At 36.8% G+C, this 23,318-nt stretch overlaps 1 protein-coding gene across 1 annotated transcript in view; it reads left to right on the top strand.

Moving 5' to 3' along the window:
• The first annotated feature begins 5,960 nt into the window (after positions 1–5,960).
• MARCHF1 (membrane associated ring-CH-type finger 1) overlaps positions 5,961–23,318 on the top strand; it is an 816,302-nt gene continuing 798,944 nt past the window's right edge. Inside the window, exon 1 of the mRNA XM_043438370.1 lies at positions 5,961–6,102. The gene's annotated coding sequence lies outside the window, so the exon portion shown is untranslated. The remainder of the gene's footprint in view (positions 6,103–23,318) is intronic.

Below are 23,318 nucleotides of genomic sequence, written 5' to 3' on the forward strand. Positions count from 1 at the left end.
AGGAGGCAGGTAAGGTGATCTGGTAGTCCCATTTCTTTAAGCATTTTCCACAGTTTGTTGTGATCCACACAGTCAAAGGCTTTGGCATAGTCAGTAAAGCAGAAGTAGATGTTTTTTCTGGAAATCTCTTGCTTATTCTATGATCCCATGGAAGTTGGCAAGTTGATCTCTGGTTCCTCTGCTTTTTCCAAATACAGCTTGAACATCTGGAAGTTCATGATTCATATACTGTTGAAACCTGGCTTGGAGAATTTGGGGCATTACTTTACTAGCATGTGAGATGAGTGCACTTGTGGGGGTAGTTTGAGCATTCTTTGGCATTGCCTTTCTGTGGGATTGGAATGAAAACTTACCTTTTCCCGTTCTGTGTCCACTGCTGAGTTTTCCAAATTTGCTGGCATATTGAGTGCAGCACTTTCACAGCATCATCTTTTAGGATTTGAAATAACTCAACTGGAATTCCATCATCTCCACTAGCTTTGTTCACAGTGATGCTCCTAAGGCCCACTTGACTTCGCATTCCAGGATGTCTAGTTCTAAGTGAGTGATCACACCATCGTGATTATCTAGGTCATGAAGATCTTTTCTGCACAGTTCTTCTGTATATTCTTGCCACCTCTTCTTGGTATCTTCTGCTTCTGTTAGGTCCATTCCATTTCTATACCTTATTGTGCCCATCTTTGCATGAAATGTTCCCTTGGTATCTCTAATATTCTTGAAGAGATCTCTAGTCTTTCCCATCTTATTGTTTTCCTCTATCTCCTTGCATTGTTCACTGAGGAAGGCTTTCTTATCTCTCTCTGCTATTCTTTGGAACTTTGCATTCAAATGGGTATACCTCTTTTGCCTTTAGCTTCTCTTCTTTTCTCTGCTCTTTGTAAGGCCTCCTCGGGCAACCATTTTGCCTTTCTGCATTTCTTTTTCTTGGGGATGGTCTTGGTCACTGCCTCATGTACAATGTCATGGGCCTCTACATGTCAGCCTCTGTACTTTTCTATGTGAATTAAGCAAACAAGAAAGGAAAACAGCAAAGATAGATGGTGTTTCACTCCAGCGATGCTTTGCTCACCGAGGTCCACAATCAGCTGGGTGACACAGAACCAAGTGATGTAGTGAAATAAAGACAGGAGAGAGGAGAGATTGAGAGGATGGGGAACTCCAGCTCAGGTGAGGGTCTTAAAGAATGAAAGAAGACATGGGATTTGGGATCATCAGGAAAAAGAGAATTCCATTAACAGCACATCCTCTCCACCCTCACCTGAGTGTTGATCCATAATTCAGGACCTTTCAGTTCCTTACACACTTTGTGTTTTCATTCTACAAAGAGATCTTTAATACACAGCCCTCATTCATCAGACACAATCTGCTTAATGGAATGAAAATAAAGGCTAGAGATGTCAGAGCTCCACTGCCATTAGAAAGTACCATTGACCTAGGGGGTCAAACAGAAATTCATTTTCTCACAGTGGGGGTTGGGGGTTCAAGGTCACAGTCCCTGAACGATGAATGATGATGGCATTCTGGTGAGGGCTCTCCTGCTGTCTTGCAGATTGTCCATTCCACCATGTCTTTACATGGAGAGAGGTGGGGGACAGTGGGAGCACAGTAAGAGAGATGGAGACAGGATTCTCTTCTTATAAGAATGCTAATCCTATCAGATGAAGGCTCCATCCAAGAGCACACTTAATCTTAACCACCTCACAAAGGTCTTGTGTCCACTTACAGTCACATTGGGGGTTGGGCCCTCAGCAGTTGACTTTTGAAGCATTGCAATAGATACATGAAAGAGGGAGGGATTAATTAGGAGGTTGGGGTTAACATAAACACACCATTCTATGTAAAATAACCAACAAGGAAACTACTGCAGAGCACTAGGAATTATAGTCAATAGTTTGTCATAACTTATAAGGGGAAAGAATCTGAAGAAGTATACATATGTGTGTGTGTGTGTGTGTGTATCTGTGTGTGTGCATGTATGTGTGTGTGTGTATGTATGTGTATATATATATATATATATATATATATATATATATATATATAACTGAATCACTGTGCTGTACTCAGGAAACTAACATGGCATATTAATAGTAAATCAGCTATACCTCACCTCAATTTAAAACATACAGGTATATAGCAGTAATTATCTCTGGCTCAAAGTCTGTATCAATAATTTGCCAGAACCACAGCTCCAAGACTCTACCTTATTTATTCACTGAATCCTTGAGTATTCTGATATGCGTTCTTTTAATTTCAAGGCATTATATCCCTTTCACCTGGTTGTTTCCTCTTTATTTCTGCATTTTACTGACATTGGTGAATTTAATTCTGACTACAGTCAGGCTTCTTTCTCTTACATTGGCATGATTCTTGTTCGAGATTTTCTTCTAAGAGTTCAGTGGGTCAGGGAGGAAGGGAGGAAATTAGGGAAGGTCTTATCACATTGCTATTTTCTCATTAGACTAAAAGAGATTATTTGTATTCTCAGAATAATGCTCTTCAGCATTACATGTATTATTTCATTTTATCTGTACAAAACCACGATATATTAAAGTTACCTATATATGAGACTAATGACTTCTTCTGGATCGTAGAGTTAGAAACATGATTCAAACCCATGTTCATATTCATTCAAGACCTTGATTACCCTGTCAACCTATAGCAGTTTCTCTACTTTACCACCAAATTGGAGAGTTACTGAACCATTAATTTTTTACAAGACCACAGTGATACACACTTGAAACCACAAATTATTTGTGTATATTATTTAGTATATAACTCATTTCAGTCACTCAGTTGATGTAAACATTGGGTACTTCTTTTCTGTGTACATATTCTTTTTATATCATATCTGAATATGGATGAAATTTATTAAGCATTCCTACTTACTGACTGGATCTAATGTCTATTTATTAATAAAGTGAAAAAGTGAAAGTGAAGTCCCTCAGTCGTGTCTGACTCTTTGCGATCCCATGGACTGTAGCCTACGAGGCTCCTCAGTTCATGGAAATTTCCAGGCAAGAGTACTGGAGTGGGTTGCTATTTCCTTCTCCAGGGGATCTTCCTGACCCAGGGATTGAACCCGGGTCTCCTGCATTGCAGGCAGAGGCTTTACCATCTGAGCCACCAGGGAAACCCCATTTATTAATAATCTAGGTATATTTCATATTATTGTGAATATACTTTTTCTATTATCTTTCTATTATATGTAGTATCTGAGTTATGTCACTTTTATCATTCCTGATATTGGTAATTTGTATCTTGTATTTTTTTCTTATTAATCCATGCAGAGGTTTTAAAATTAATATTTTATTAATATCATTAGTAATTTCAAAATATGAACTTTTATTTTATGGATTTTTTCATTTATTTTTGTATCCCATTGTTTTTTTTCCTTTATTATTTATTGTTTCCTTTATTCTGCTTACTTTGGATTTAATTTAAAGTTGTTTTCCTTATTTCTTGGGGAAGAAGTCTGGTCTTTGATTTGAGATTTTTTTTCCCCATTTTAAACATAGGTATTTAGTGCTATAAATTTCCTCTAACCATTATTCTTTAGCAGCATTCTCCCAAATTTTGATACATTTTTGTTTCATTATTTTTTGGTTCAATATACATTCTAACTTCTTTTGATTTATTTATTATTTGAATGTATTACTTTATTTAGTTTCCAAATGCTTATGAATTTTCCAGATATCCTTGGTATATTTTTTATTTAATTTAATGAGATCATACTTTGTATTGTGACAGATCTTTTACTGGAGAATTATTTTGTCAGTCAAATATGGTATATCTTGGTAAATGTTCCATAATACCTTGAAAAAATGTGTATTTTGTTTTTATTTGCTGAAATGTGCTAAGTGTCAACAGGGTCAAGTTGGTTCATAGCACTGTTTAAGTGTTCTAGGTACTCTCTGATTTTCTATTTGCTTGCTTCATCATTTATTGAAAGAAGATAAAAATCTTCCACTGTCTTGACTTATCTGTTTCTCCTTCCAGTTAAGTTTTGCTCTATGTATTTTGAAACTTCATTTTTTTTCTTTTATATTTTATTTTCTCTCCTTCTTGACTTCTTTTGATTGATTTACTTTTCCATTCATAGTGTTTCCCTCTACTAATTTGAAAGCAATCCATAATAGTACTATTCTTTCAGCATTTACTCTACATTTTAATATACATACTTTAAAGTTAAATATCAGCCAGGATCTCAACCTCCCTTCCAAACACTGCAGGTGGTTTTGATCACTTTGTCTCCATAACTTTGTGTCCTACTTGCTAGTCTAGTTTTGTATTTTAGTTTTATCGGTTTCTAACCACTTCAATATTATGATAACTTTATACTTTTTTTTTCTTTTCAAATATTATCACATAGCCATCAGTTTGTTTGCTTTTCATTTCTTTCTATATCTAGGATCTGCTGTGTGGGGTAATTTTATTTTTCTTGAAAACTATTCTTTCTATTTTGGTTAAATTGGCTGATGGCAAAAATCTTTCAGTATTTTTCTAAAATTTCCTTAATTTATCCTCATTCATGAATGACATTTTCATTGAATATAGAATTCTAAGTTGATGTTGTTTTATTGCAGTGCACAGAAAACAATATTCCACTGTTTTCTGACTACCAGTGTTGTCCTGGAGAAGTTCGCTGCTTAACTCAGAGTCCTTTATGTGTGTGTTTTGCTCTTTCTTTGTAATTTTGCTTAATGCTGTTTTCTTTTTATTTTCCCTGCTTTGAATTTTCTGTTTTCTTGTATCTGATAGTTAGTTCTTTCATTTAGGTTGGAAAATGCTCAGCCATTGTCTTTACATTTTCCTGAAACCTCAGTTACATATTATTCTGGGTATCTTTTTTTGGCCTCTTCTCATCAGCTCATCCTTAAGAGTAACGACCTCCTTTACCCTCTGGTTCCCAGTGATGTTCAAAACATGTCAGGCACAGGCAGCAGATTAGAGAGGCAAGACAGTGAATCTGGCCCCTTACTGCCATTGCTCCTTCAGTGAGGCTGAGGGGGGCTTACTTCAGAGGGGCTTACTGAAGCCCATGCTCCTGTCAGGCAGCCCTTCCCACTCTACTGTCCTCTGTGGGTTCTATCAACATCCCCGTTCCTCCTTGGTCCTGTAGTTGTAGCACTCCCCACAGTTACTAGTCTGGCAATGCTTAAATATATCATGTAGTTCCCTTAAATTATGGCCCCGGATTTATAAATGGCCGTTCTTAATCTCTCCCTAAGCTACTCAGTTGGATGGCATTCTTTCCAAGTCAGGCTCTGACTCATTAGACGTGCGTGACGCTCAGTCCTCAGGCCGCTTACCCTGCCTCCCTAAATGATGTGTTTGTGTCTGTCTGTGTACATTCTGAGTCATTCCTTCTGCTCAAACCCTAATTTTTTTAGTTGTTTCAATGATTTTTTGGACCAAATGATTATATTTTAATTCTAAAAGTTCTATTTGGTTGTTTGTCAAATATGTTTGGTAATTGATTAGAGTCTGTGGTTTTCAGTTATATTTTATCTTCCTGGTTTACATTTTTGAACATATAAAGCAGATTTTTTTTTTTTTTTTTAATTCTCCTTGACAGCTCCTGTACCTGAAATCTTCATGAGTTTGGCAGTTGTTTTCATTACCTCTTTTATGCTTTGTTTATTTTAGTATTCTGCACTTTTTAAAAGAGTGTGAGTTCATATTTCTTGGAATTTAATTTGTGGACATTTTCTGAGCCCTGGGTTGGAGATGCTTTCTTCTGAAAGATTATTTTTCCTCTGTCAGGTCTCTTAGTGAACTATATATCAAAGATCACTATAAATTAAAATTAAATATTGGAACTTGGATCCTATGTAGAATGGCTCATAATTTCTTTTAATTATTAGCAAAAAGGCAGGAATATATAATTTATTATGCCTATAGCCATTTGGTGTCCTTGATCTTCAGAGCATTTTTTTTTTTTTTTTTTTTTTAGATCTTCCTGAGAGAAACTCCAGATTTTTTCTCTTAACTTTTAAGTAAAACCAGGCCATGAAAACATCAACTCAAGTTTATGAGGTCAAGCAGTTACCCTCAAGAAGAAAGCCATCATGCTTTCAAAATGAATGCTTCACCTTCACTGAGGTTTGACATGAGCAATATTACTATCATCATTGTTTTATTATAATTATTATTTTAAATCTTATAGCAAGATGTTAAAATGCACTTCCCTAGATTTTACCCAACATTGATACTTGTTTTCAGATGAATGGTAGTTTAGCATAACATATAAGTAAGTAAGTGAAGTCACTCAGATATGTCCAACTCTGCGACCCCATGGACTGTAGCCTACCAGGCTCCTCCGTCCGTGGGATTCTCCAGGCAAGAGTACTGGAGTGGGTTGCCATTTCCTTCTCCAGGAGATCTTCCCAACCCAGGGATTGAACCCGGGTCTCCTGCATTGCAGGCAGACGCTTTACCATCTGAGCACCAGGGAAGCTCAGCGTAACATGCATTTTGCTAGCAAAAATGATGGAAATAGCAGCAGTTATTTCAGTCTTATCCTTTTGTCATTCTGTGTCAGGTTTGTCTTTTTTAAAAAGCATAGAGTTGATTTTACTCATTGAAACTGAAAGTCTGTGTCTTTTAATTGCATAGTCTTCTGTTATCTTGTTACATGCTCTCTGATCTTTACAGTTTTTTTACATGGGTTATTCTTTCAAATTTCATGGAGCAGGTAAGCCTTAAGCTGAATTGTGATGAACATGTACCTGTCAGTTGGGGTTTTGTAATGAGAGAAGAAGGAAACAGCACTGGCCCACAGTGGTTGAATTCACATTTTCATTTTAGGTCATGCTATTTCCCTTAGCATATAAAAAATTAAACCCTATCCAAAGTTCTTTTGTGTGTGTGCTGGTTACCTTCCTAAGCAATGGATTTTTCTGATAATGGATATTTTATAGCTTTATAAGTATAAAACATTTTATAACTTTAATATCCACATTATAAATCTAAAATCAGATTATAAAATTGAAATTATAATATATATCTTTAATAAAATAAGGGATTTGAAAGGTAAGAAAGTCTTTAGAAGTGATCTGTAATTTAGATGGCTAATAAAATTCATATTTTACTCTACTTAACAAGAATAGACATAATGGTAGTGGCTCTCTTGAATATAATATTAAGAAGGATGTTAGGGTTTGGTCCTGGATCAGTAGGAAGGGTGTCTTGAAGGAGAAGTTATATTTTTCAGAAGCATTTTACAGGCAAAATCACTGACTATCACATATTTAGCTACAGTGATTAGGCTAGGTGTGCTCAGAGTACAGATGGAGAATAAAGTCCAGAGCAGAGAGAAGATGCACTGGGTTCAGGAAGTTCTCAGTGGTAGAGAGAGTTTAGCTCCAGCTCTGAAGCCAAGTTTACTTCTCTCTCCACTACACTGTATTTCCTCTTAATTTACATTTTTCCATATCTAAAAATCTCCCCAAGAAATTCATCATAAACATTTTATTTATAGCTCTTTCACACCAATTTTACAAACTTTTCTGCACACCTTTACAAATACCACCTGGGCTAAAGCAAAGTTTATACTGAGAATATTCCATAATGATTTGCAACCTAAGAAAGTGCCCTTCATTGACTGAGGTAAGGGAAGTCTTTATCAACTATTTTATGATTCATTTACAACATATTTTAAAAAGCTGTCATTTAAAAAAAGAAAAGAAACAAATTAATGAATTTATTTGTTTTCATTTATTTCTTATTTGTATCTTTATCCATATTGTCTATTTTGAAAAATAAGAAATATTTACTTTATTCAAAAAATGTGTATATATATATATACATATATATATGTAATTTTCTTAAATAGCTTTAATGTAGGGAAAGCCAGCTGTGACTGCTTCTGCATTTTTTTTAACATAGATACAAAAAAATATTTGTACCATTGATTCCCAAAAGTTTCAATTTAACATTTTTTTTTTTTTTTAAGTTTCAAATATATGTGTGGAATTTAATCCTTCTTTCAGGCCTATGAAGTTAATCACTTTATTACCTCCATTTTGTCTAAGAGGAAACTGAGATTGGAGAAATTAAATAATTTGGCCATGGTCACCCAAGAGGTAGGGAAATGGAGTGAGTGTAAGTCTGTCTGAATTCAGAGCATGAGTCCTCAACCATGGTGGTTTACTGAAATCTGAAATATATGAAGACTTGTAATAAGGAGCATAAATATTTCTAGAAATATACAACTAAGATTTATGACTACTGTGTCTAAAGTTTATGAAGGGTGTCTGTAATCATTACATTAATTGGCAGGTTAACTGATAAATTTTTTCAGACTTCAAACTTATAAACATATAGGTTTATGAAACTGGATGGTATCAAAACAATTGTCTTTAAAAATAAGAGCCACATGAAAAGGAAACATTATTGAAGTAATATATGACAAAGAGTTGTTGTTGTTTACTTGCTAGCTCAGTTCAGTCACTCAGTCATGTCCAAACATTTGCGACCCTATGGACTGCAGCATACCAGGCTTCAAAGTCCATCACTAACTCCTGGAGCTTTCTCAAACTCATGTCCACAGAGCCGGTGATGCCCTCCAACCATCTCATCCTCTGTCCTCCCCTTCTCCACCTGCCTTCACTCTTTCCTAGAATCGGGGTCTTTTCCAATGAGTTAGTACTTCGCATCAGGTGGCCAAAGTATTGGAGTTTCAGCGTCAGCATCAGTCTTTCCAATGAGCATTCAGGACTGATTTCCTTTAGTATTCACTGATTTGATCTCCTTGCAGTCCAAGGGACTCTCAAGAGTCTTCTCTACCACGAGAGTTAAAAAACAACAATTTATCAATGCTCTGCTTTCTTCACAGTCCAGCTCTCACATCCATACATGACCACTGGAAAAACCATAGCCTTGACTGGACGGACCTTTGTTGGCAATGTAATGTCTCTGCTTTTTAATATGCTATCTAGGTTGGTCATAACTTTCCTTCCAAGGAGTAAGCGTCTTTTAATTTCATGGCTGCAATCACTATCTGCAGTGATTTTGGAGCCCCCAAAAATAAAGTCTGATACTGTTTCCACTGTTTCCCCATCTATTTCCCATGAAGTGATGGGACCAGATGCCATGATTTATTTTTTTTTTTCTGAATGTTGAGCTTTAAGCCAACTTTTTCACTCTCCTCTTTCACTTTCATCAAGAGATTTTTTAGTTCCTCTTCACTTTCTGCCATAAGGGTGGTGTCATCTGCATATCTGAGGTTATTGATATTTCTCCCGACAACACTGATTCCAGCTTGTGCTTCAACCAGCCCAGCGTTTCTCATGATGTACTCTGCATATAAGTTAAATAAGCAGGGACAATATATAGCCTTGACTTACTCCTTTTCCTATTTAGAACCAGTCTGTTGTTCCATGTGCAGTTCTAACTGTTGTTGCCTAACCTGCATATAGGTTTCTCAAGAGGAAGGTCAGGTAGTCTGGTATACCCATCTCTTTCAGAATTTTCCACAGTTTATTGTGATCCACATAGTCGAAGGCTTTGGCATAGTCAATAAAGCAGAAATATATCTTTTTCTGGAACTCACTTGCTTTTTTGATGATCCAGCAGATGTTGGCAATTTTATCTATGGTTCCTCTGCCTTTTCTTTTTTTCTTTTTTTTTTTTTTTTCTCTGACTTTTCTAAAACTAGGTTGAACATCTGGAAGTTCATGGTTCACGTATTGCTGAAGCCTGGCTTGGAGAATTTTCAGCATTACTTTACTAGCGTGTGAGATGAGTGCAATTGTGTAGTAGTTTGAGCATTCTTTGGCATTGCCTTTCTTTGGGATTTGAATGAAAACTGACATTTTCCAGTCCTGTGGCCACTGCTGAGTTTTCCAAATTTGCTGGCATATTGAGTGCAGTGCTTTCACAGCATCATCTTTCAGGTTTTGAAATAGCTCAACTGGAATTTCATCACCTCCACTTGCTTTGTTCATAGTGATGCTTCCTAAGGCCCACTTGACTTCACATTGCAGGATGTCTGGCTTAGGTGAGTGATCACACCATCATGATTATCTAGGTCATGAAGATCTTTTTTGTACAGTTCTTCTGTGTATTCTTGCCCCCTCTTCTTAATATCTTCTGCTTCTGTTAGGTCCATGCCATTTCTGTCCTTTATTGAACCCATCTTTGCATGTAATGTTCCCTTGGTATCTCTAATTTTCTTGAAGAGATCTCTAGTCTTTCCCATTCTGTTGTTTTCCTCTATTGCTTTGCATTGATTGCTGAGGAAGGCTTTCTTATCTCTCCTTGCTCTTCTTTGGAACTCTGCATTCAAATGGGAATATCTTTTCTTTTCTCCTTTGCTTTTCGCTTCTCTTCTTTTCACAGCTATTTGTAAGGCCTTCTCAGACAACCGTTTTGCCTTTTTGCATTTCTTTTCCATGTGGATGGTCTTGATCCCTGTCTCCTGTACAATGCCATGAACCTCTGTCCATAGTTCATCAGGCACTCTATCAGATCTAGTCCCTTAAATCTATTTCTCACTTCCACTGTATAGTCACAAGGGATTTGATTTAGGTCATACCTGAATGGTCGAGTGGTTTTCCCTATTTTCTTCAATTTAAGTGTGAATTTGGCAATAAGGAGTTCATGATCTGAGCCACAGTCAGCTCCTGGTCTTGTTTTTGCTGACTGTATAGAACCAGTCCATCTTTGGCTGCAAAGAATATAATCAATCTGATTTCGGTGTTGACCATCTGGTGATGTCCATGTGTAGAGTCTTCTCTTTGCTATGACCAGTGTTTGCTATGACCAGTGTGTTCTCTTGGTAAAACTCTATTAGCCTTTGCTCTGCTTCATTCCGTACTCCAAGGCCAAATTTGCCTGTTACTCCAGGTGTTTCTTGACTTCCTACTTTTGCATCCAGTCGCCTGCAATGAAAAAGACATCTTTTTGGGGTGTTAGTTCTAAAAGGTCTTGTAGGTCTTCATAGAACAATTCAACCAGTGTTACTGGTTGGGGCATAGGCTTGGATTACCGTGGTATTGAATGGTTTGCCTTGGAAATGAACAGAGATCATTCTGTCATTTTTGAGACTGCATCCAAGTACTGCATTTCAAACTGTTTTGTTGACCATGATGGCTACTCCATTTCTTCTAAGGGATTCCTGCCCACAGCATCATCTGCATATCTGAGGATGTTGATAATTCTCCTGGCAATCTTGATTCCAGTCTATGAGTCATCCAGCCCAGCATTTCACATGCTGTTATCTGCATATAAGTTAAAGAAGTAGGGAGATGATATATAGCCTTGACATACTCCTTTCCTGATTTTGAGCCATTCTGCTGTTCCTTGTACATCTGGAAGTTCTCAGTTCACATACTTTTGAAAACTAGCTGGAAAGATGTTTAGCATTAACTCTCCAGGTAATTTTTAGCATTACCTTGCACTCATATTAAATGGGTGCAATTGTACAGTAGTTTGAACATTGTTTGGCATTGCCTTTCTTTGGGATTGAAATGAAAACTGACCTTTTCCAGTCTTGTGTCCACTGTAGGGTTTTCCTAATTTGCTGGTATGTTGAGCGCAGCACTTTTATACCATCATCTCTTTGGATTTGAAATAGTTCAGCTGAAATTCCATCACCTCCACTAACTTTGTTCAGAGTAATGCTTCCTAAGTCCACTTGACTTCACACACAAGGATGTATGTCTCTAGGTCAGTGACCAAACTGTCATGGTTACCCATTTCATTAAGATGTTTCTGTATAGTTCTTTCATGTATTCTTGCCACTTTTTATTAATCCCTTCTGCTTTGGTAGGTCTTTGACATTTCTGTTCTTTATTTTGCCCATATTTACAGGAAGTATTCCTCTGGTAACTCCAATTTCCTTGAAGAGATCTCTAGTTTTTCCCATTCTATAGTTTCCCTCTATTTCTTTGCATCATTCACTTAAGAAAACTGGGATAAGGCAGAAATGGTGCTCAGTTGTGGATGAGTCTGGTGCTGAAATTAAAGTCTGATGCTGTAAAGACTATTATTGCACAGGAACCTGGAATGATAAGTTCGTGAATCAAGGTAAATTAGATGTAGTCAAACAGGAGACGGCAACAGTGATGTCAACATTTTAGGAATCAGGGAAATAAAATAGACAGGAATGGGCAAGTTTTTTTCAGATTACCATTATATCTACTACTGTGAGCAAGAATCTCTTAGAAGAAATGGAATAGCCCTCATAGTCAACAAAAGAGTACAAAATGCAGTCTTTTGTGCAATCTCAGAAATAACAAAGTGATCTCTGTCTGTTTCCAAGGCAAACCATTCTACATCACAGTAATCTAAATCCATGCCCCAACCACTCATGCTGAAGAAGCTGAGGTTGAAAAGTTCTGCAAAGACCTACAGGACCTTCTAGAACTAATAGCAAAAAAAGAGATGTCTTTTTTTTTTTTTATTTTTTTTATTAGTTGGAGGCTAATTACTTCACAACATTTCAGTGGGTTTTGTCATACATTGATATGAATCAGCCATAGATTTACACTTATTCCCCATCCCGATCCCCCCTCCCATCTCCCTCTCCAGATGTCTTTTTCATCATAGATGATTGGAATGCAAAAGTAGGAAGTCGAGAGATACCTGGAGTAACGGGCAAGTTTGGCCTTGGAGTACAAAATGGCAAAGGCTAACAGAGTTTAGCCAAGAGAATGCACTGATCATAGCAAATACACTCTTAGAACAATGCAAGGGATGACTCTACACATGGACCTCACCAAATGGTTAATTCTGAAGTCAGATTGATTATATTCTTTGCAGCTAGAGATGGAGAAGCTCTATACAGTCAGCAAAAACAAGACCTGGAACTGACTGTCCTTGTGCTCAGATCATGAGCTCCTTATTGCAAAGTCAGGTTTAAACTGAAGAATGTAGGGAAAACCACTGGGCCATTCAGATCTCTTATGCTTTACAGTGGAGGTGATGAGTAGATTCAAGGGATTAGATCTGGTAGACAGAGTTCCTGAAAAACATGGCCAGATGTTTGTAACATTGTGCAGGAGGTTGTGACCAAAACCATCCCCAAGAAAAGTAAATGCAAGAAGGAAAATTCATTGTCTGAGGAGGCCTTACAAATAGTTAAGAAAAGAAGAAAAGCAAAAGGTAAAGGAGGAAGGAACAGGTATACCCAAATGAATGCATAGTTCTAGAGAAGAGCAAAGAGAGATAAGAAAGTCTTCTTAACTGGACAATGCAAAGAAATAGAGGAAAACAATAGAATGGAAAAGACAAAGAGTAGAAGTAAATAGAGGGAAAAAATATTGGCCAAATTTCAAAAATAAATAGATAAGAGTTCACTAGAATTTGAGTAAAACCAACAGAAAATTAGAAGCACCTATAAATCTCAGAGTAGTAATATTTAACATTTTCTATGTGCCAGGCCCTATGTCAGGTGGTAAGCATTTGCAAATCAATAAGATCTGTCTTCCTTTGAAAGAATTCACAAATCACTGCATAAACTCATCAACAACGAAGAATGATGAGTGTAGTCAATGTATTAAGACAATTCAGGGTGATAGAGAAGGGACTAATTTTATCTGTGGAGTGTGAGTGAGCAGAAGGAGTGGGGCAAGAGATGGAGTGGAGTCTAAGCTGATCCTTTCAGGATGACAGAATTTTGCCGGAAGATATGGGGAAGGGCATTAGAACTTCTCTATTAAGGAAAAGGCACAGAAATAATGTTACTGACCAGGGTTCTTGGCCTTCCCCAATCAATAGAAATTGACTAGAGGCCAGAAATTCAAGGCAATGCTTTATTTGGGAGTCTAATAAAATAGGGGGTGGCTAGAACAAGTAACAAGTTCCCTTGCTCACTCACTCCCTGAGGGGGCTGAACTTTTTCCTTTTTTGAAGTGAGGGTAGTGATGTGTTAAGGGAGTCAGGTCTGAGGGGTGGCTTATGTGTTCTTCCCATCTCTTAGGTGGTGTTGAGAGCAGGGGACATGCTCAGTACCCTGCTTTTCTCCTGGCTCTTCATAATGGTGGTTGGGTTTTTTTGGTTTTGATTTTTGTTTTTTGTTTTGGTCTCTTTTGGGTCCAGAATTTGCCCCAACTATGCATGCACAACGTTAATTTTAACCTCACATATTTGTTTGTATTTTGTTGCTGGAGGAGAGGTGTGTCCAGGTGAAATCATTGCAGCACTTCAGGAAAGGATCCCAGTTTCCAGGAAATGTTTGGAGGTCCCAGCCAGTCATAAGAATGCTGAATATTTGGCAGACATATTTGGTAGATTCTACCCTGTAAGCCAGAAAAATTAGATCCTGCTTCTATTGCACTCTGTAACAGAAATTTCTTTATTCAGTTTCCCTCTGAGGGTTTGGTCTGAGAAGGTATTCCTTTTCAACTGTCCTTTGGGACCATGTCTGAACTAAGCATCCTGGAGCACATATTTCCCAGGGTTGTTCATCTTTCATAGGCTGCTCTTTGATGGAACAAGCTTGGAGTCCTAGAAGTTTACTTAACTGTTCTAACCAAGAAAGCTAATTTTTAATTTGGACTTGCTGTTTCTTTGGCATACATTTCCCTCAGAACTTAGTATTAAGTTATAGATAATTATGTATGACAGTATTTTCCTAGGCACAATTCTAAGGTCTCATTCATTTATTTATTTGTATTTGTCTGCAGGTAGGTCTCTTTCAACTTAGAGGGTACTTTGAGATCATAAAAGATAGAAAAGGCACACTTGACATTTGACACAGTTTGAATTTCCTTGCTCAGTTGAGAACATTTCTGAGCATTGGTTGCTCACAGACTTTTAAAATTCTATCTCAAATAGCTTAAGATATAGAAGCAAATTTATTTTCCAGTCTTAAGTGCTCTAAGTTTCTGTTTTTTTTCCCCCCAAGCCTGTACACTGTTTTGTTTTCATCCGTACATTGGCCAGTTCATTGATGAACTAATTTATTTTTTAATATCTTGGTCAACAGAAGTCAAATGCACAAAACTAGAATTCTTTCCAACCAATGCCGTCAAATTTCCAGATTCATTGTCTTTTCTTCCAAGTAATCTCAGGTGACAGCTTTAATAGTTATTTTGCCATCACATATCCTGGGTCTCCACTTTTTCAGTTTCCAATAATTGTTGACCTTCTCCTGACAACTGACAATTAAGTCCAATATTAGTTTTCCTTACTAAAATAAAACCTTCCTTCAAGACACCAATTTTGATACTAGTTATGATATGTTCACTGTTCTAACAATCCAAAAGATCTCATCTCTTAACACAATGGAAGCTAAATTTTAAGCATCACAGTCAAGAGCAGATTGTCAAAGGTATGGGTGTCTGGCTCCTTTCCATGCAGTTAGGGCCTTAGATTCCTTTCATACAAAAACTCTTTATCCTCTGGGTCTTCTGACTCCTCTGGATCTGACCGGAGGACAAAAGTAGAGAAGCAATGTGGAAGATTTTTGTCTAACTCTAACTGTAACTCTAACAAAGCAGTATATATCACAGATCAGGTAATAGAAGGTGTCCCTTCTATTCAAATTCTACTGACCCAACACTGTCACTAGTACGCATGTAGCTTCATGGGAATCAGCCCCATCTAGGTGGCCACATCTAACAGGGGAAGTGGGAATGGGTCTGTAAACATTTAGTCACTCAACTATATCATTAGAAATCTATGGTAACAGACCAGGCAAGATATGATAAAGACCTTTATTAGGCACTGAAAATAGCAAAGAGGTAATTCATTCATGTGTGTATTCATGCAGAAAATATGTACTGAACATCATCTCTGAACCAAGAGATGTATATTGGATATGGCAAATCATTCCATGGTGAATTAGTCAGCTAAGGTCACTACCCTCATAGATTTTACATTACAGTGAGTTTTAAAGGGATCTTGGTGGTCTTCTTTGGTGCTCTATATAAGCATGTCATATTACAATAAATTTATGTGGTATAAACTTAACATTAGCATTATTAAAAAGCATGCAGTACATAATATTTATTGATTTAATTAATTTTGCAGAGTACTCTCCTGGATATGAGAAATGGATGGTGTCCCCAATTGGTGTATGTCTTTATTATTTTTTATCTATGTAACTTGTGTCCTTTCCATAGAAAACACTAATAAAAATAACTTTGTGTTCAAGGCACATGAAGCCAGGCCAGTGGTACAGTCAGTGTGACAGGAGCTCAGAGCAATGATTCTCAGAAACAGAAATTTAATGGAGATGATGCCATTTAAACTGGCCTTGAAGGAAAGGGAAGAATAGGGATGTGGAGTAAAGAGGACTTTTCTGGCGGATGATGGTGGGGAATAAACGCGGGAGTGGGAATAGCAGGTATGGAGAAAAATGTGCCAGTTTGGCTGGGGATAAACTGCTATAAGACATTGAGATGGGATGTTTGTAATTAGAGCCTTCTTTCAGTTTTTGAATTCCATGTATTTAGTTTAAGTTTACTTATACATTGCAAGTACAAAATACATAGGCATTATCACTTTAAGTGAATTTCTCCTCATCAGAATTGTACCTGTCATGAATACAAAGTGAAGTGTTCATATCATCAGGTGTTGAAATATAGTAGGGATTGAGTCTAATTTAGCCAATTAAAACAATGACTTATTTCTAAGTGTGAACACTGATTAAATGTAAGTTTTCAAGACAAGAACTTATCATTTCTGCTGTGTTTTAAATATAGCATCAAGTGCATATGTGCTATGTTTAAAACAAGTGCATATGCAACAAGTGCATACCAAAGACCCTTAAAGGGGCCTTCCTTCGACAACCCAATGTCTTGTCTGCATCGTGTTTGTAGAAAAACTTTAGCCAAAGAACAAAATTAATCACAGGAATGAGAAAATATGTAAAGAAAAATAATCAAGCAAGACAAAATAATAATAGTTTAGTCATTAAAAAAAAAAAAACAATCAAAGACTTTTAGTTCCTCCTCTAGGGCTAAAGATAATATTCTGAGCCATATCCTCTGAACTGTTTTCTAGATACTGAAACCCCCACCAGGTAGAAGAAGTTAACTACATAACTATACTGTAGCCATGACATATGTTGCCACTATTCTCAGAACTGACCTCAAAGAAATGGGAAAAACCTACCCTGGAACTAAAAATTAACCATACTTAGAACAATCAAGATGGTACTGATCAGACCACTGGCTGACCAATTCTAAGATGATTGTTGGAGGTGACTATGCTGTTTCTGCAGGTAGCCACCTCCCTCTGCCTATACCCCTGAAATTCACCTTTAAAAGTGCTTGCCCCCTGGTTGGCAGTAGGGGAGTTGGCTTTTGGACATGAGTCCACCTTCTATCCAGGTTGCCAGCCTCCCAGATAAAACAAACTTCCTTTTCCTAACAATACGCATCTCCCAAGTATTGGCTTTTGAACAGCAGGCAGCCAAACCTGAGTTTCATAACACATATACACACCTTGCCTATATGCTGTTGATGAATTTAGCCAAGTAAATATAGAACTACTAAGCTCTGTAATGACTGAAAGGTGTTTCTGAAGAATTATCCAAAAAAAGCATCAGGAAACATTATAGAATTGTCATTGAAGTTGTATTTTTTTCATGTGTGTTATGAGTTGAATTATGTTCCCCAGGAAAAGATATATTGCAGTTCTAACCCACAGAAACTCAGTCTGTGATCTTATTTAGAAATCTAGTTGTTGCAAATGTAATTAATTGAGATCATCCTATAGTAGGATGGACTTCTGTTCAATATGACTTGTGTCCTTGTAAGAAGATAGCCACTTAACAACAGAAACACCCATAGAAAGCACCTTGAGAAGACAAGGCAGGTTCTGAAGGTGTGCAACTGGAAGCCATGGATGCCAAAGGTTATCGACAGACCAGGAGCTGGAAGGGGGACCAGGGAGTGTGGCCTTGCCAGCACTGTGACTGTGGACTTCTAAGACTGTGAAGCCATACGTTTCTGTTGTTCTAAGTTACCCAGATTGTGGTATCTTGTTATCTTCAGCCCTTGGAAGCTAATACAGTGGGCAGTGGAATAAATCAGATGCACAGAACACTTCCTGACACAGAGAAGTCTGCATTGTTTTCACAAACTATGAACTCTTCTCTAATTTCTTAAGGAAAATATTTTGCTTTATCTTGAATAATGTTATCTAGAGTTGTTTTTAAAGGCAGAATGATCTTAACATCAATTTAAAACCTATTTATTTTAATGTATTTTTTATTGAAGTGTAGGTAATTTATAATGTATTAGTTTCTGGTGTATAGTAAAGTGATTCAGTGAGGGGGGGGGAAGAGAGAGGCAGGGTGAAAGAGAGACAGAGAAAGAAAGATGGTGGGGATGGAGAGAAAGAAAGACAGGCAGAGAGACAGAGACACACACAGAGAGAGGCAGAGAGGCAGAAAATCTCTGTCTCTGCATCTTTCTCTCGCTAGGCAGTCTCTCTCTTTCTGACTCCCTCACTTCCTCCATCCCTTCATCCTTCTATCTCCCTGTCTCTGGTAATATGAAAAATATTCAGTTATATGTATAACTGAATATGAAAAATAATATATATATATATATAGTTTTCATATCTTTTCTATTATGTTTTTTTTTACAGGATATTGAATATAGTTTCCTGTAAAAACTATTGTTTTCTAATTTTTTTTTTGTTATCTTTTACAAGCATGTTTCAGTCTTTCCTATTCTTAGTATTGTTTTGATTTTTGATTTGTTGAGAATAGAAACATATAATATATAAACATATCTTATAATATTGTTCTAGTTATGTGCATTGCATTCTGATTTTGAAGATTTTAGATCCAATGGAAAACTGAGTAAATTTAAATATGGGTATAATCAGGGTATAATCAGGAAAACACCTTAAGCTAAAAGTCAAAATAATTGACTTTCAGTCTCAGTATAATTACTTAGGTGCAGCATGTCCTTGAGTCATTTAACCTCTGAGCAAATGGAAGTGGTTTCCTCTCTGTAAAGGTGGTGTGTGCCAGGATGCTTTGACAATCAAACAAAGGTCCATCACTTCAACTGATACAGTTCTTGGTGAATCATAAGTACCCAGAATGGGCCTCAGATATGTGGGTGCCAGGCTGCAGGACTCCTGAGTTAGGAGAGGATATGTGTGGCACTCAGCCTCCAAGAATTGATAAGAATTTAAGTTTTATTTTTCCCATTTCTCTCTCTCCTCTTCCCCTATTTTCCTATTGAAGCCAGAGCGAATTCTATTTAATTAATTTAAATGAGGCTCCAACTATGCATCTGACTTTTTTTTTTAATGATGAATATTAAGTTGTCACAGTCTTCAAGAACTTAAATGGACATTTGGTGAGAGTAAAATTCATTTGGAATTCTTGTTTAAAAATGTACACTTGGCGCCCTCACCTCTTACAAATTTAAGCTCAGTAGCTTCTGTGTTTTATCAAGGACACTAGGCAAATCTGGAGAAAAACCTCTTGTCTTAACAATCATTAACAGAAACAGGATATTAAGTATTTTGATAGTTCTTTATTACCTAAATAGACACATCTTAAAAATTTAGATTTATTTCCACTAATATATGTTACTTTGAATCACAAGTGCAGGATGGAAATCCTTTTGAGAGGAAATGTAAGATGAACAGAAGGGCATTAAAGAAACTGTTTTATAGGAAGAAATACTTTCGGTAAAAATCCTCAGTCCACAGCCTAAAGGAGAACTCTTGAGAGGAGAGAGAACACAGCTTAGGCAACATTTATTTTCCTGCATGAAAATCTTTCAAATTCAAAGAATTCAGTCAGTTCAGTCGCTCAGCCATGTCTGACTCTTTGCAACCCCATGGACTACAGCATGCCAGGCTTCTCTGTCCATCACCAACTCCCAGAGTTTACTCAAACTCAAGTCCATTGAATAGGTGATGCCATCCAACCATCTCATCCTCTGCCGTCCCCCTTTTCTCCCATCTTCAATCTTTCCCAGCATCAGGGTCTTTTCTAATGAGTCAGCTCTTTGAATCAGGTGGCCAAAGTATTAGAGTTTCAGCTTCAACATCACTCCTTCCAATGAACACTCAGGACTGATTTCCTTTAGGATGGGCTGATTGGATCTCCTTGCAGTCCAAGGGACTCTCAAGAGTCTTCTCCAACACCTCAGTTCAAAAGCATCGATTCTTCTGTACTCAGCTTTCTTTACAGTCCAACTCTCACATCCATACATGGCCACTGGAAAATCCATAGCCTTGAATAGATAGACCTTTGTTGGCAAAGTAACATCTCTGCTTTTTAATATGCTGTCTAGTTTGGTCATTACTTTCCTTCCAAGGAGTAAGTGTCTTTTAATTTCATGGCTACAATTACTATCTGTAGTGATTTTGGAGCCCCCAAATAAAGTCTGCCACTGTTTCCACTGTTTCTCCATCTATTTGCCATGAATTGATGGAATTGGATGCTTTGATCTTTTTTTTTTTTTTCCAAATGTTGAGCTTTAAGCCAACACTTTAAGCAAACACTCTTTCACTTTCATCAAGAGGCTTTTTAGTTCTTCTTCACTTTCTGCCATAAGCACGGTGTCATCTGCATATTGAGGTTATGGATATTTCTCCCAGAAATCTTGATTCCAGCTTATGCTTCATCCAGTAAGCACAGTGACAATATACAGCCTTGACGGTGACAATATACACAATATACATGGTGACAATATACAGCCTTTTCCTATTTGGAACCAGTCTGTTGTTCCATGTCCAGTTCTAACTGTTGCTCCCTGACCTGCATACAGATTTCTCAAGAGGCAGGTCAGGTGATCTGGTATTCCCATCTCTTTCAGAATTTTCCACAGTTTACTGTGATCCACACAGTCAAAGGCTTCGATATAGTCAATAAAGCAGAAATAGACGTTTTTCTGGAACTCACTTGCTTTTTTGATGATCCATTGGATGTTGGCAATTTGATCTCTGGTTCTTTTGCCTTTTCTAAAACCAGCTTGAACATCTGGAAGTTCACGGTTCACGTACTGTTGAAGCCTGGCTTGGAGAATTTTGAGCCCATTACTTTACTAGCATGTGAGATGAGTGCAATTGTGCGGTAGTTAGAACATTCTTTGGGATTGCCTTTCTTAGGGATTGGAATGAAAACTGACCTTTTCCAGTCCTGTGGCCACTGCTGAGTTTTCCGTATTTGCTGGCATATTGAGTGCAGCTCTTTCACAACATCATCCTTCAGGACTTGAAATAGCTCAACTGGAATTCCATCACCTCCACTGACTTTGTTCATAGTGATGTTTTGTAAGGCCAACTTGACTTTACATTCCAGGATGTCTGGCTCTAGGTGAGTAATCACACCATCGTGATTGTCTGGGTCATGAAGATCTTTTTTGTACAGTTCTTCTGTGTATTCTTGCCACCTCTTCTTAATATCTTCTGCTTCTGTTACGTCCATACCATTTCTGTCTTTTATTGAACCCATCTTTGCATGAAATGTTCCCTTGGTATCTCCAGTTTTCTTGAAGAGATCTCTATTCTTTCCCATTCTATTGTTTTCCTCTATTTCTTTGTACTGATCACTGAGGAAACTTTCTTATCTCTCCTTGCTATTCTTTGGAACTCTGCATTCAAATGGGTATATCTTTCCTGAATTAAATGATAGTATTACATTTCTAGTAGAATGAGAAGAATTTTAACAAATTACTGGAGTTCTTTACATGAATAATGTTTATTCCATAAAAATCATGAAAATGCATTCTTTTTGGTTTTAGAGAAAGTTCGTTTTGCTCGTATATAATGAACAAGTGAGAGCTGAGGTGAGTCTCAGCTGTGATAAAAGACCCAGGCGTGGAGCTGAGGCCATGAAGTCGACCACCTTGTGTCACTGACTGCTCCGATGAGATTATTAAGGCCTGAACTTGTCTAAGAATATAATTTCTGCATCTCTAAAATGAAGAATAGAAGTTAAATAATTTTTAGATTTCATTCTATTTCTAAAAGATGTAATTCTACATCTGTGAATTTCAAAGCATCCATTAATAAATTTTACCCCATGGCTGGAAATTTATTTTTTCTTTAAAATGGCCTAATGATGTTTATTCATATTGAGACAGCTATTATATTTTTTGAAATTCCTTATTGCTGAAATTTATAAAACATATGAGTATATGTAAAGTTTTGTACTGTTTTTAGAGCATTAAGTTATAAAACATTTTACACCAGTAACCCACTATGTATAAAATGTACCCGGGTGACATCAGTAACTGAAGAACAACAGCACACCTAGTTTAGCTCTTGAGTGGCACGAAACAATATATTGGTTTGGCAAAAAAAAAAGTGCTTGTGTTTTTCTGTAAGATATTACAGAAAAATCTGAATGAACCTTTTGTCCAACCCAACAGAACAGATAAATAGAGAAATCACACTTCTCTGGCGTTTCATAGTTTACAAAGCAATTTCTAAAATTATCATCTCACTTAAGGCAAACTTACAACTTAAAAAAAAAAAGTGTGAATATGTTAATGCATTTTATGTATCATTATATATATAAATCTGATATGCTGTTTTATCTGATTTTTAATAGGTATTGAGGGTGGGATGTTCTGAGAGAATAACATTGAAACAAGTATACTATCAAGGGTGAAACAGATCACCAGCCCAGGTTGGATGCATGAAACAAGTGCTCAGGGCTGGTGCACTGGGAAGACCCAGAGGGATGGGGTGGGGAGGGAGGTGGGTGGGGGGATCAGGATTGAGAATACATGTAAATCCATGGCTGATTCATGTCAGTGTATGGCAAAAACCACTACAATATTGTAAAGTAATTAGCCTCCAACTAATAAAAATAAATTAAAAAAATAGTTATGTGTATTTTTAAAATCTAAATTAAGATTTTAAAAATAAAATCATATTTTAAATGCACTAGAAGAGGAGACTGTATACATCTGTGGTGGGTTTAACCTGTGATCAATTTTTCCTTTTAACTTTGGTGACTTGTATAATGTATATTGTGAAAGTCAGCACATTTTGGCTATGGAGATCAAAAATCAAACTGAACCTAAGCCATGATCTGTGAAAAGTCAAATCACTCTTCCTCAAATTTGACAGTTTTTTTTTTTTTTCCTTTACATGTGGCACACTTTCTTTTTTAAAAAGAGCATTACACCTATATGGTCTCCACATACATGCTATGTTGTATAGACAATAGTGTTTGTTTCTCAACATTTTCAAACTTTTAATTTAATTTTCATGTTTATTTATTTGATTTTTATTTCAAGGTTTATTTATCTCCCTGCTCACAGATGAGGTACTTGAAGTAGAGTTATTTCTTCTATAAACTGCTTTAGAAAGCTTTATTTTCTTTTAAAAGGAGGTCCAAGAGGAAGGGAATATGTATACATAGAATTGATACATTTTGT

Source organism: Cervus canadensis, chromosome 19, assembly GCF_019320065.1.
Source record: "Cervus canadensis isolate Bull #8, Minnesota chromosome 19, ASM1932006v1, whole genome shotgun sequence".
Taxonomy (NCBI): domain Eukaryota; kingdom Metazoa; phylum Chordata; class Mammalia; order Artiodactyla; family Cervidae; genus Cervus; species Cervus canadensis.